Source organism: Sinohyriopsis cumingii, chromosome 6 (assembly GCF_028554795.1).
Source record: "Sinohyriopsis cumingii isolate HCF-2022 chromosome 6, ASM2855479v2, whole genome shotgun sequence".
Lineage (NCBI taxonomy): Eukaryota > Metazoa > Mollusca > Bivalvia > Unionida > Unionidae > Sinohyriopsis > Sinohyriopsis cumingii.
The window spans coordinates 17,062,795-17,077,942 of NC_142966.1; positions in this window are offsets into that span (position 1 = coordinate 17,062,795).

Genomic DNA, 15,148 nt, shown 5'->3' on the forward strand with positions numbered 1-15,148 from the left:
AATTCGCGGTGGACGTGATAAGTGTTTCCACCTTCCTCGTCAGCGTTCGTGGCAGAATCCACTTTGAAAGGAATGACACGCAGTAACGGCACAGAGGTGTGTCCCACCACGTTGTACTCCACCACATCGGAATACACGAACATCAAATTCAGTCCTTGGTTCAGTTCTACCGGGGTACGAAATAACTTGATAAAAGACTCGTTGTCCTAAATGATTGGTAATTCGTTTTTCTTCATCATGACCATTCTCATGTTCATGTCTCCGCCCAACATGTCATACAATTCAGGACAAAATAAAATGGACAGGATTTTACTCCCGTCAAATCTCATCGAGAAGCGACGAGCTGCTTTGTGGTATTCCATAGTGACACTTTTTTTAACATGCTCCAAAGCTTTAAGAAACACGCCATTAAACCTGGTGGCTAAGGTGTTGACCAATTGTTGACCACTAAAATAATAGCCTGGGGGAATGAACAAGTGATAGGTGGTGTACTTTTGATTTTTTGTGCCAGGGGTTTTCTTGTCATATTTAACATTCTTATCCAAGTACTCTTGCACTTGCTCGTCATAAACTTCCACATCAAAAAAATTTTGATTGGGAAGGACATTGAGGACTTGGGTCGGGTGAATGATTTCCACTAAAGCCACTTCCCAATGGGCTTCGTGATCTAAGGGAATGGCCTGAGGTAATTTGGCCTTGTAACAGCACAACGTGTTGTGGGGAAACACCTCCATGGAACTGTCACTGGGTAAGGTTAAGTAAAACTGGTTTTCCTGACTCATAATTCCAGAGTTCTGTGGCTGTCCAAGGGGTTACTGGACGTCAGAGGCGTGTCTCCGCATAAAAACGGTTTGTTGTTGTTGTTATTGTTGTTGTTGTTGTTCGACTGGTGACTGACACTGGAACTGGACACAAGGTTCCCGTGGTTCCCGTTCGAGGAGAATTTCAGGGAGGGATTGGGAAGCAGGTAACCGATGCAACTGCTCAATAAAATGGTCCACAATTGTTTGTCTCCTTGTTGCAAACTCAGATTGGCGATGGCTGCTCCGATGACACAATACACCACGAAGATTTGGCAGAAAAAGACGATTTGCGTTTTAGGCACACGTTCTCCACACCACACCCACAAGGGTTGTTTTTGTAAATCTTGCACAGAAGAACTAGGTGAAGGAGTGGTCGACGTAGCTGCGTCTGTGTGAAAGGGCATGATGGTCACTTCTTTTTATAGTCGATGACTTGCGAAGCGTCGATCCAAGAATCAAAACTGGTTGGATATCCTTTCCAACGTACTTTGACTTCTTTGACACGTCGTTTGCCCACTTTACGGGTTCTGCGTTCGAGAATGCTTTCGATGTCGTACACGTCGTCTTCTTTTTTGGTGACACGTTGTAACTCGGGCAAATAAAACGTTCCTTTGAGCACTTCTCCGTTCATGTCTTCCAATTTATAGACGGCAGTGACACGAAACAATTCGGTCGTCCAGTTAGGTAAGTAACCTTTGTCGAAAGTGCGTTTGGTTTTGCCAATGCGCACCCAATCTCCTACGGCCAACTTTCCACTTTTCTTGGGGACAGCCTTCGTCGGGGACGTACCAAACAGACGCTCAAACACCAGCACTTCGTTGTCGGGAGTCACTTCTTGCGGGGCACGTCCGATGCTTCGATGGTAAGATTGGTTGTACGCTTGCACCAGGTGCGGTAAGATGTCGATGTACTTCAGAGTGTGGTGATGCGTCAAATATTTCCACATGCGTTCTTTCAAAGTGCGTTGAAAACGTTCCACGATGCTGGCTTTGGTTTCGGGATTCTCGGTGGTAAAAAAATGAATGTCACGTTTCTTTAATTCTTTTTGGAAAGCTTGGTTCAGAAATTCGGTGCCTTTGTCCGTTTGCCATCGAAGAGGGTGACGACCGCATTGTTTCAAAACCCGTTGCAGGGCTCGTACTAACTCGCTGCTCGATTTGGAAGTCAAGGGCACGACCCAGGCAAATTTGGAAAAGACGTCGATGACACAAAACAAATATTTGTAGCCACGATTGTAGCTGGCCAAATGAGAGACATCGGCTAAATCGGCTTGCCATTGATGATCGATGCCTTCCACTCGGGTGCGACTTCTGGCAAACTTGCGTCGAATGGGTTTGTGTAAAGTGTAGGTAGCTTGTTCTTGTAACCATCGTTGCACTTGAGGTAAACGGAGACTTTTCAGTCGAGTTTTGGCAGCATGATACAATTTTTGAACTCCTGCGTAACCTGCAGGATGCGAGGGATCGTAGTAAATGCTGGCTAAGACTTTTTCCATTTTTTTTGTGTTGGTTGGTGTGTTAATAAGGCACCCACTCTTGGAGGATGCTACTCTTTTTCTCTTTTGGTATTTTCTTGGATTGCAATGCTTTGCGTGTGCGACCGGCAATAGGTGTCGAGGAGGAGGATGTCTGAGCGGGGGATATCGGGTCTTGTTTCACTTCTGTCTTCACTTCTGTCTTCACTTTCTTTTTCTCTTGTGATGAAGAAGGGGTGACCATCATCTTTTTAATACATCCAATTCTGGAGGTAGGTGGTGTTGTTAACTTGCGTACTTTTTCTGGTGGAGTTTGAAACCCTTCTTCTTCTTCTCCTTTTTCTGTCTTGGTCACTGGTAGTGGTGGTACTGGTACTGGTACTGGTGATGGTGCTGGACTTTTCATCAAGGTCTTAAAATCTTTCAGAGTGGGTAGAGCTGTTTCGTCTAAAGCTTTCTGGTGAAAGAGTTGCAGTCGTTGCAAAAGTTGACCGTACTTTTGCGATTTTTCTGTTTCGGACAAATCTTGGCGATCCATCAAGGACTGCAATTCGTGTTGTAACTGGGACATCTCGCTCAAATTGGGATTGGGAGGTAAATGCGGGTGCGTTGTTCTTGCCACCGATGGTATTCCATCCATCGTTTGTAAGGCACTAAAGCTAGTTTTCGTCCTTCCATGGGGTTGTCAGGGGTCGATTCTGAGATCTTGGGACTTCCGAAGGCCTTTTTATCTTGCTCCCACCAGTCCTCCCAACATGGTTCCCAAGACTCCTTTCAGTAAGGGGCCTAAGAAGAGAGGTAAAATGCCTCCACGTTGGACCAACATCTTCTTCTTTTGACGAATGGGAATTTTCTTTTGAACCATTTGGCGAAGAACGTGACGATGTTTGCCTAAGCATTGTTTCTGGTGTTTGGACAAAGGGATCGTGCCTTTCAAGACGTTCAAACAACATTCGCACACGGTATCGATGACCTCTTTGGAGGCCGATTGAATGAGTTTTTTTCGTAGGGGTGGAGAAGCTTTGGACAGGACAGATAACATGTCCCCATGTTTGACTAAACGAGGAGGTAGTCCTTTCCTTTTCGTTCCTTGGGGTTTTCTGGAGGGTGACATCTATGAGTCTTCAGCACCAAAAACACTGATACCCCGACTTGGTCACAGGCCTTTTTTATACTGGAACGCGTCGCCACTGATTGTCTTTACGTCGTATCAGTTTGAGGACAGGCATGACACGTCGTGCAGGGGTACGTAACGGACTAAATCGAGCCAGTTCTTGCTTGGACAAATCCAGTAAACTTTGTAACATGCCCGATCTTTCTTGGACTTTGATTTTGGGAGAAGGTACTTTGTGAGCAGCAGCCACTGCCACTAAATTGGAGGGTCCTGCCACTGGGGAAGTTCTTTTTGGGGTCATCAACGGAGAAGTTCTTGGTGTGATCAACGTCTCCAAGTACTCTTCAGTTCTTGGTGTCATCAACGGAGAAGTGGATGAACGTGAAGCTGCTGGAGACGCAGTCACCGCCGTGGCAGGTCGTGGTTTGCGAGTGTAAGGTTGCGTCCTGGCCGAAGAAGAAGTGCCTCTCTTGCGACTAGTTTTCTTCTGTGGGCTTTTCTTTTTCTGGGGACTTTTTCTCTGTTTCTTTTTCTGGGGGCTTCTTTTCTTTTTCCGGGGTGGCGTCTGGTAAGAGGAGGGTCCCGCCACTGGAGAAGTTCTCCTTGGGGACCTGGTCTTTTTCTTCTTCTTCTTGGAGCTTCGTTGGACTTTTTTCTTGGAGAGAAGTTTGGGGGCATTAGGATCCCATCTTAAGAGAGAGCGAATGATGACCCCTCCTAGAGTACCGCTCCCTCCAGGTTTCAAAATGATTTGTTTTTTGGTTTGAGTGTCGATGCGGGGATCGGCCAGTTGGACCAAAGCGACTTTGTTTCGATCGAAAAAGCGTTTCGTTTGATGAGGAATCTGAATGATTCCTTGGAGTATTTGACGTGCCGTCACCGTGAACCATCGTAAGACTTCTTTGAGACTAGCTTCTAAGACACGAGCTCGTATTTGTGGATTTTTTTCTCGACTGATGCCATACAAGGCACGAATCAATTTGACGGGAAGATGCGACTGAAGGGACGTCATGTTCAAAATGTGTGTGAGACAGACGAAAAGGGTCCGAGGTTTTTATAGATTTTTTTATGTGGAGTGAAGTTAAGTCGAGGACGGAGACGTGTACAGGACAGGCCCTACGTCTTGGCACCAGTAGTGAAACAAGTGGGTACGAAATCGCAAATCCTCGGGGGTCGTAGGTTTCAAATCGACGAGTAAATAGGCGTGTGGAGTTTGAGTGGCATCGTCGTACGCCTGAGTCAGCCAAGGCGTTCCTAACTGTTTGGCTAAGACTTGCACTTGCGATTTATCTCGAGGGCTTTTAAACAAGACCACGTAATGCGCATTGAGACTGATGGTGCGATGGGCTTTACTTTGTTGAAACAAATTTTGGGTGATGTAAACGACACTGGCATTACGGTGATGCCCTTTGCGCGTGAACCACAGTTTAATTTCTTCTTCGTCTTCTCCTAACATGTCATCGAAAATGACCAAATGGGTTTGACGGGAGTCAGAGACGATGCCGTCGTTTTCTTTAGGAATACCTTCCACAAACACGATGGAATCGCCTTGACTTTCTCGCAAGAGGCTGTACGCCGATTGCCACTCTTTGTAACACCACACGATCCGCTGAGGTGGTCGATCGATCAAATGATGTTTATGTTCGATCAAACGTTTGACGAATTCGGTTTTGCCTGAACCGCTAGGTCCAGCAATGAGCATGTTAAAGGGATGGCGAAGATACAAAGCCTCCCAACTGGCACGATCTAAGTGTTCGTCGATGACTTTGACAGTAGAAGAAGAGGGAGCAGAGACAGCAGAGGTAGCCATAGTGTGAGGAATGTCACTTGTGACACGAAAACAAACAAGACAAGAGTTTATATACTTTTTTTCAGAACACGTTTATTGAATGTTTTAAACATGAATACGAAAGACAAAAATACATAAAAGCCAAAGGCTTAAGTACAAGGATAAAAGCACATGATAACCATCAACGTGGAATAAAAACAAGTGTCTGTACAACATGTTTTGGGTAAAGTTCTGACCAGTTCTATAGTAGGGGGTAAGGTCACACAAGTGTCCTCCCGAAAGGGTCTTTTAGGCCTGTCCACGACAGTCCTGTCCTGGGTGACGGGTTCTTCTGGCACCGTCACTAACACTGGTTGAAAAGTAACTTTTTTCCTTGAACAACTCTCGTGCATACTGGGCCACTTCTTGGGTCCAAGCCTCAAAATCCCATTCTTTCCAGGCACGGACATCTGTCCAATGGGGATGTAAGTCACAAGCTACACACACATCGTCATACACGTCTTGGGTAGCTAGAAGTTGACGAATCTTTTTTTCCCGTAGAGGTCGAGAAGTATCCAGATGAAACCGCAAGGCTTTGAGCAAAAGGAGTTTTTCGTGACCATTTAAGGCCATGGGGGTGTGGTAAGTACTGATTGTAAAGAGTCCACAAAGAATCGGCTGGTAAACGAAATCCCAGAAAACAAGTCACTAAGACACACACCACTTTTCGGCCCAAATTGAATGGATACAGTTCTTGTAATAATCGATGGTAATGATCCACGGTTTGAATATGGTCATTGAGTTCCTTCCACGGAATCTGTTCAATGATATGTGACATAATCCGTGGCATGGCAGCCTGATTTTATAGTCTCTTTGTTTCGGAAGCAATAAAGGTAATTTCTAACTAGACATGTTCGTTCTCCAGTAGGGAATTTAAATGTTACATACTGTAACCGAAACGTCAGAGTCTGTCTAGATGTTTCGTCTTTCGCTAAGCAGATTCCACATAACAAATGTTGGTAATCCTTTAACTCGTCTTCCTCAATGCGTTGCAGTAGGTGAATCTCGAAGTAACCAAAATTACGAACGTCTAGTTCGTCATTCACAAACTGAAAGTGTTCAACAAGGTCTGACCACTGAAAAAATTTCTGACGAATCAGTCCTCTTATACCATTCAGGTTACAGTGGTTAAAGATCTGGTGACGTAACGGATGCAACTGTTCTTTACGTTTGACTTGTATTTTGACCAGCTCTCGGTAAATCCTTTCTCTCAACTCCTCAGGCAAGCCCAAAATGTTCTCTTGTAAAGTATCCATAAGTATATACACTGTTTTTGGAATCCTTGGGTGGTGGCCAATAGCCTCGTTTACCTTTGTGTCTAATGTAATATCCACTCATAATCAGTCTTCTTATACTTTGGAACAGAGCATAATTTAAAAACGGTTCAATAACTTTGCGTTTTCGTTTCACTTGTATTTTGATCAGTTCTCGGTAAATGCGTTCTCTCAACTCCACAGGCAAAGCACGAATGTTCTCTAGCAAAGTATCCATGAATAGGTCATACTAAATCCTCTTTTGTCTGACACAAGAAATGTACTGTTTGCACAGACATAGTTTTAATTCATTGTCGAATCGAAATCGTTTAGTCACTAATTTACACATTACAATTCGTTCAGAAGTTTCCTCTTTCACTAAGTTGACATTGTGTAAAAGATGTCGGTAATTCGTTAACTCTTCCTCTGGAATTCGATGCAGTACGTTTACATTGTAGAAGATAGAATCATCAATAGCAAACCAATCCTTTTTAAAACCAGGGGGTTGTTGATCAATGTCTGTCCAATGGAACACTTTCAACTGAATCAGTCCTTGTATAGCATTCAGGTACCAGTGGTTCAAACACCGGTGACGTAACGGATGCAATTGTTCTTTACGTTTCACTTGTATTTTGACCAGCTCTCGGTAAATGCGTTCTCTCAACTCCACAGGCAAAGCACGAATGTCCTCGTGTAAAGTATCCATGAACAGATTATGGTAAGTTACTTCAATGTCTCGGTCCCACTAAGGGTAAGTAATGACAATTCGGTGACCATCGAGCATGTTCTACGTAGGCCGAATCTTGCGGTTTCCTGTGGTGAAGTGACACACCGCAATTGAAGCACTTGACTTTATCTCCTTCGCTCAAGTAGAAAAATCCGGCTCTGGCTAATTCTTCGGGGGTCGGTCCTCCCAGATACTTAGGCCATTTTCCTTTGAACGATTGAAGACGATTTTCAAAGTCGCAGTATTCCGACAAACGCACAGGAAACGAATATTCGTCTTTCACAGGTTCGTTTCGATGAGGGTTGGGTGACATGAACAGGAGTTTGTTCAGGGCTGGATGACATCCGTAGGGGGGTAGACGTGAAGTGAACATTTTCCCCTTTAAAACGAAACCCAGTAAAATGTCCAAGAGGACGAGTGGCATCACTTTCGCATCCCTCAGGTTTGACACGCACAGCATCACTTTCCATGATAGGGGTAGTGAGAACAAAGTCCCCATGATGCTTTACGGCATCGCTAAGGTCACAACGTACAGCATCGTACCCATCGCAAGGCTCACAATCGCATTCCACTTCAGAAGCCTCACACTTGAATTGTGCCTTTCTAAACAACTTGTTTTGTGTTTCTCTGAAAGTATTCATCTTGTTTGCTCGGTCTTGGTAGTCACAATGAACTATCGATCTTGACCATAGCCCCTTTTTATACTAGTCGCAATGCAGTCTCCAGCTTGTACATCTTTCCTTTTTTATGTTTTTTATGTCTTGTTTTGGAAGGTACCGTCTCTAAGGTACCGTCATAATTGTACCGTAGTGTAATGGGTGGAAAGGCCATAGAAAGGTAAGGGCAGTGCGGAGACCATCGAGTATGTTCCAGAACAGCTGAATCTTTATAGATACATAGATCCATTCGTAACTTCAGTCCGCAAGCGAAACACTGTACCTCGTATCCCAATCCTGACTCAGGTCCCAAGTAGACAAATCCTGGTCTAGCTAAAACATGCGAAGAAGGTAATCCTTCCCTATCCGTAGGCCATTTCTGAAACGTGTCCAATCGACGGGCACAATCACAATAGTCAGGTAAGAAGACTGGAAAATGGTAGGGTTTGAACTTGGAGTTCTCATCGGGTTTCTCACTCGATTCTTGCTGTGGCGAAGTCATCCTTCTAGTGGGTGACTATCCTCTTACAACCAATGTTTTATACCAACGTGTCCATACGGCAAAGTAAAGTGGTTGGGTAGTCGCACTCGCTTCTGGTACACGATTTGATAGACTTTTTCCAAGGGTCGACTGACGATGTGGTGAGTGGGTAAACGTACAATCTTGTTCGGTTGATAAGTGGTCACTTTAAAGTGTTCATCCTCTCCGGATTGCAAGGCTTCTTTCAATACCCCAAAGTTAACCACACGACTGGTACGATAATTCAGATTCAGTCATTTCACTTTGCACGTCGTGTGCACTTCTCCTTGTTTATCCCTGTATTCGTAGCCGTAATTTTTGGGACCGCCACTGACGAAACTTAGAATCTTGTCGTCGGGATGCTCGTCTGTCCAGGCTCCTAAACGGTCTCCTTCGATGTCAGGGTGCTGTTGACTCGGGTGATGGATGTAAATGCAACTGTCCGTGTCAAAGTACAGGACGCGTTCCCCTAACAGTTCTAAAGCTTCGTACAATTTTAAGCGAGCATGAGCTGTCACGTAAGCCGCAATGATGACATTTCCAAAAGGGTCGTCTTGTACAAAGTCCAGATCTTCTTCGTAATTGACCAAGATCAAATCCTCGCGAACGACGTCCACGTGTTTCATGTATTTGGTTTTGTCGTGAATCATCTGGAAGTAGCGGGAAGGTTCTGTCAAATATTCCGTCTTGGGTAAACACGGTCGTTGTGCCATTTTACACCACAAGCAATTTAACATCACTTTGGCAAACGATCGCCTGCCTTCGTTTTTCTCGATGTGGTCTAAAGAGATGCCTTCTTGTTCATAGTATTTCTCTTTGAATTGTATTTGGTCTTCGGGAGTGTGACACCAGGACGGATAGCCGCTGGCTTCTTGCTTCAGTTTCAAAAAGGCATCCACGTAGTCGGCGAAAATGCCTTTCTGAGTAGGGTCACCCTTGTGGTATTGTTGTGTCTTGGGAAAGTGGCAAATTTCGTACACTTCTAACAGTTGGTATCCCATGTCCAGAGCTTTGAACAATTCTACGCTGACCCAGGTTCCCGTCAAAGCCCGTTCTTCCTGGGTGTGCTGACAAGGCTGATCTTGGTTGCACGTTTCGGCACAAGTACGGCACAATGGAAACATCAGTTTGCCTTGGCAATGGTGAGGTAACACGGGATGGTACAAGTCCGTGGGAGGCAAAACTTTACACTTGATCAGACCTTCGTATTGTCGAATGTTTATAAGGTCGATGTGTTCCGTGAACAATTTTGGGTGCCCTACAGGAAAGCGACAATATTTGCACACGTAGGGATACAGCGAACACACGTCCAAGTATTTGATTTCTTCTCCTTTCTCTTCGTCGGCTTGGTACAGCAAACACGTGGCATTGGTCCTTCCTCCGTACAAACTATTCCTCGGGTTCAGCGGGTCCATAAACTGGTAACTTTCCACGATGTGTTTAAACTCGGGATCGGTTTTCATACGGTGATCGTACTCGTGTTCCCACATTTCCACCACTTGGTATCCTTCCTGTTCCAACTTTAGGCGTCGCTGACAAGTGTCCTGGTACAAGTCTTCCATGGTTCGTTGTAAAAACTGATTTTTAGTGCCACGGTCAGGGTAACAGACGGGACATCCGTGAAATAAGCAAGCGTTAAACTCGTACATGATCTTGGGGTTTTCTAAGTCCCAACCATCGACCGAATACGTTCCGATGGTCTTTTCGCCCCCTCCGTTGCGGGCATGCTGAATCCATTTGTCTTCCTTGTCGCACAAGTAATGTAACCAGCGTAGGGCTTTGACCGAGTATTGACGTTTGACATAGTGGGTCGTTTGAGGACTGATGACAGCTACGGTGTTTTCAGGCATGAATCGTTGTCGATACACTAAGGAACACCCTTTGGCAATGGTGCAAGCTTCTTTCAAAGGATCGACCCCTCCGTGTTCCATGAACAGTTCTCGAACTTTTCCACAGCAACGTCGTAAAATGTCCACGTCGGAACGACAATACTTTAACATTTCTTCCTGAAAGTCGAAAGGGTCCGAGGCGTGAGCCCGGTACCAAGCGTAGAAAGCTTCTCGTTGTTCGGTACGCATGTTGTCGGGGTCGTAATAGTAAGCCTCAGGTAAATGGGGTAGAACGGCGTGTTGACTGGCTTCCGTATTGAAAAAGTGTGGAAAGTACCCTTTAGCCATTTCTGTCATTCCAAACGTTTTAGGCATTCGACTCAAAGGCATGGCCAAATAGCTCATTGAATCTTTAAACTGTACTTGTCCAACTTGCATGAAAATGATTTTGGCTCCGTTCAAAGTGACTTTAGGACGCTCGGTGCCTTGTTCCGTATAGTATCTCAAAAGAAACTGTCCATCGTATCCGGAAAAATTGTGAGCCATCACCGTGGCATGACGATGACAATCTCCGTAATGTTCGATGTCCTCTTGGCTCCACGTCTTGTCGATGGGGTCTAAAACCTATTGGGCAAAATCGGCTAACGTGTTCGGTCCCCGAAAGATTTTTTCACGCCCTCCAGGAATCTTGCTGCAGTGAGGGCAATGACTGAAGATAGGTTCTTGAATGCACTTCTCGCACGCTCGATGAGCCACGCAGAAATTAGGAATGTGAATACCGGTCTCTTGCATGCATTCGAAATCGAAAAAGATGAAATTGCCTTTCTTCTTGTGACCGTCCTCTTTCTCTGGTGGGGGTTGGTATTTTTGCACGTAGCATTGGTGTTCCAAGTCCACGATGTCATAACAAATGTGACATTTTTTCTTTCTTGAACATACGTGTGCCTTGGTATTATTGGTACGTATGCCTTGTCCACACGTAGGGCACAATCTCAGCAGTTGACAAGCACATTTCTGCTGTGAACCTTGCGTCTTCAAATGTTGTTGGTAACAGGTAGGGCTGACAAACGTGCGCAGACAAGTTGAACAAGGCACTGGTCCTTCGCTCAGACAGGGTGGAGAGGCCAAACATCCTGAGCATTTCAATCCGCAATGTTTGTGTTGCTCTCGATTACTATAACCATGGTCACATTTCTCACAGTAATAACCGTATCCCAGGAATGCAGTGATACTGGTAATGGTATCGAAATGGTCATCGTGATAATAGACATGAATGTATTTTCCGTCCTTAAAGTCTTTCCCTCGAAACAACAGAGGCCCGCGCATTTCTTGAGGGTACACTTTTAAGGTGTATCGTGGAGCTAGGGCATCTTGCAATTTTTGCATCTCAGGAATGCCACAGGGTGTGTCTTTTTGAACAGTCCGGCTTGTTGTAACAGGAGTTCTGCTTCATTTCGTTGTTTGGCTCGGTCGGATCGTTGAATAGTTTTCCAGGTTCTTTTCCATTCTACCGTGTCGTTCTTGTTGGCATAGGTTCGTCCCACCACGATGGCACGGGCTAAACACATCTGGTCTTGAGGGTTGTTAATTCGGACGAGACTTGTTTTGGTGTTGCGAAGGTCGTCCACCAATAACATCTTTTTGCGTCCAGTCCCTTGAGGAGAAGAGACGTGGGTCATGTCCAGTGTGGCTTTTCCATCGGTGATGTCAAACTGGTCATTAGATTGTTGCACGTGTTGAATCTTGTCCATGACTTTGGAAGTGGTCAATTCTGCAGGGGTACTAAACTCGATCCAAACAGGGGATTTCAAACCGTCGTGTTGTATGGAAAGTCTCAAGCGATCGTCTTTTTTGGGTTGACATTGTCGCTTGAGTGTGGTGAGCAAAGAATCCCACACTCCGGTGATGAACCCTTTTGCTTTCTCTAACGGTACTTCGGACTTGAAATCTTTAAACTTCACTGTATATTTTGTAAGCCGTGGTTCTAAATTTTCTAGAGGAGCGCTTTTCCGTCTCTCGAATGGAATAGTATTTTTCAGGGTTGACTAAGGGTGACGAACTTGGTTTAGAGGGTTCGGATTCTGGTTCACTCATGTCCTCTTCAAAATCACTGGCATGAATTTGTGCCAAGACTTCAGCCCTGGTACGAGGCGATAGATCACGTTTCTGCCTCTTACTTTCTTCTTCTTTCTTCTCGAATGAATAGGATCGTTTCATCTTGAGTAAAAAACGTCAAATGACTCAAGTTTAAACACCACAGACTAATTTATAGTCATGGCAGACCAGCGTATATAAAAGGGTGTGTGTCTTGTCCTTTCACTATTCATTTCACTCTCTAACCGAGCACAACGATGGAAGAGACTAGCCAAATCGAACGTTTCATCAGAGCTTTGCGAGGGGTCATTAGAAAATTCTCTTCAGACCAGCTCACGGACTACTCTCCTTCCTTTCGAGATAAAAGTCAAGATACTTGCTATATCTGTCAAAAGAAAGGGCATTGGTCTTCAGAGTGTCCAGACCGTCAAAAAAGAAAAAAAGGGGCTAAAAAAGACAAAAGTCAAGATACCTGTTATTATTGTCAAGAAAAAGGACATTGGTCTCCAGATTGCCCAAAAATGAAGCAAAAGGAGTCAGAAGAAGAGAGGGATTCTTCAGATGAAGAGAGGGATTCTTCAGAGGAAGAAAGAAGACAATTCTATTTACAAGAAGCAAAGAAAAAGGAGAAGAAAAGAAGAAGGGAAGAAAGTGAGGAGGAAGAAGAGGAAAAGACGGTGAAGAAATTGAAAAAACAGAGAGAGTAAACAAGGAGACAGAAGAAGTCAATGAACTTTTTAAAGTGTTCTGTTGTGAATTGTGAATTGGATTGTAACAATGGATAAAAGAATAAATTAATTATATATGGTAAGTGTCTTTGAGTTTTGATTTTAAAATAAGAACGTACACTCACGCACTCATACAGAGACATGTACTATAAGGGTAAAATGGGTTTTTTTTAGTTATTGGCAATTGAAATTGTATCTCTTTTCGAGAAAATGTGGATGGCCCTGAAAAGAGCCTTTTTTTGGTGTAGGGGTGAGTTTAAGCAATCAACTTTAACTGCCTTAAGCCTTTGCCACGGCCAAGGCCTACTTCTGGACTGCGTAATGTTGATGATGATGATGACTGGGTTGAAATCACTAAGGGTGGTACGGTAGGCTTAGTCACAGGGTTGACGTGTTTAGCTCGGGAAGGTCGTATTCTCTTCGGTCGTAATAAAGAAGTCTGATACATTTGTTTCAGACTTCTTAACTCCGCTAAAATGTCCAACAGTACCGTGACCGTTTTATTTTCACCCTCATGTTTCTTTGCTGCTACTTCTTCTTCTTGTTGTTTTTTTCTTACCTCTTCTTCTTGCTGCTGTTGCTGTAGGAGAAAAGCTTGTTCCGCTTCCTTTTGTCGTTGTATAAATTTCTCCAATTCTTCTTTCTGTCTCTGTCCAAAATTCTCCACTTGCGGTAATGAAGAAGGTAACGAAGGTTCCGGAACAAATTCTTGCGAGGTAAGAAAATCCACAAAATCCCAATTCACCTCTTCTGAAAGTAAGTCCGGGTTCCCTTGGTCGGTCTCCACTGCTGGTGCACCCCAATGGATCGTTTTCTGAGTTTCCGTCATGTTGAATCACTGTCGCATAGATTGACTGCACACAGGCGCTAGCGAATCTATATAGACCACGTGACTTCACAGACTGCTCTCTTCGGATTGGATGCGGGCTGACTGAATTTTGTAACGCGTGTTCGGATTGGTGAATGAACTCAATCCGTTTCAATCCTTCCTCTACCTATAAATAAGCGCAGTTCACTGCACTGATTCACCTGTTCTCGTCGCCTCAAAATGTGGACCACAGTTGAATCATCCACCCTTGTGTCTTCAATGATGTTTAGGACGGACATGCTCATGTATGTCCGGTCCAAGTGGACTGTTGTTGATAGGACAGATACTAGTCTATGGATGAGAAGAGTTTACATAGAAAGACAAGGATGTCTCAAGAGGGTACTTGTGTATGGACCTGCAGTTAGAAGGAGTTTAAGAAGAAGAAGATGTGACAGATGCCATCTATGTTAATATTAATATTAACATAAACCCAAAGGCCCTTTTCAGGGCCACCCACATTTCTCGAAAAGAGAATGACTTTCGATTGCCTACCCTTTTTTATTTTTTTATTTTTTATTTTTTATTTTTTTTTTAAAAAAAAAAAATCCCATGTTCAATTTCCCTTGTTGCTAAACAGTCCCACGATTTTTCTCCATGTTAACTTCCCTTGTCGCTCAACAGTCCCACAATTTTTCTCCATGTTAATTTCCCTTGTCGCCAGATTGTCCCACGATTTTTCTCCATGTTAATTTTCCATTGTCGCCAGATTGTCCCAAGGGGGGTCTGTAATGCTAATTCCCATTGTCGCTAGGGTATCCCCCTTCACTACTGGGGTGCTCCCAATATTATATTTAAATTATTATAGAAGTCCCACCCAGGCTCGATTTTGGCTGGAAGTTAAATTAGTGAAAGATAGATGTAAAGCTCCGAGCCCCCAGTCAGCAATGCCGACGGTTAAATGATTGAATATACAAAAAAAAAAAAATGAAATTCAAAGAATAAAAATTAAATGACAATTCAATAGTCAAATGATTACAATTTCCCAAATACTCTCCTTCCGCTCGACCCTATGAAAGCCTATTGCATCGTTTGATTAGCAGTGTGAGATAGCTTTCCACCTGTCCTTATATTCGACTCATCTGTATATTCTTCTCTCTAATTTCTCCAATTCTTCCTCCTCGACTTCTCTATACTCCTCCTCCTTCTCCACTTTTCTCCTCCTCGACTCCTTTCCTCCTCCTCGACTCTCTCCACCGACTCGACTTGTCGACTCCGACTGCTCTGCTAGCATCACATCCGTCTCCCTCTTAGAGA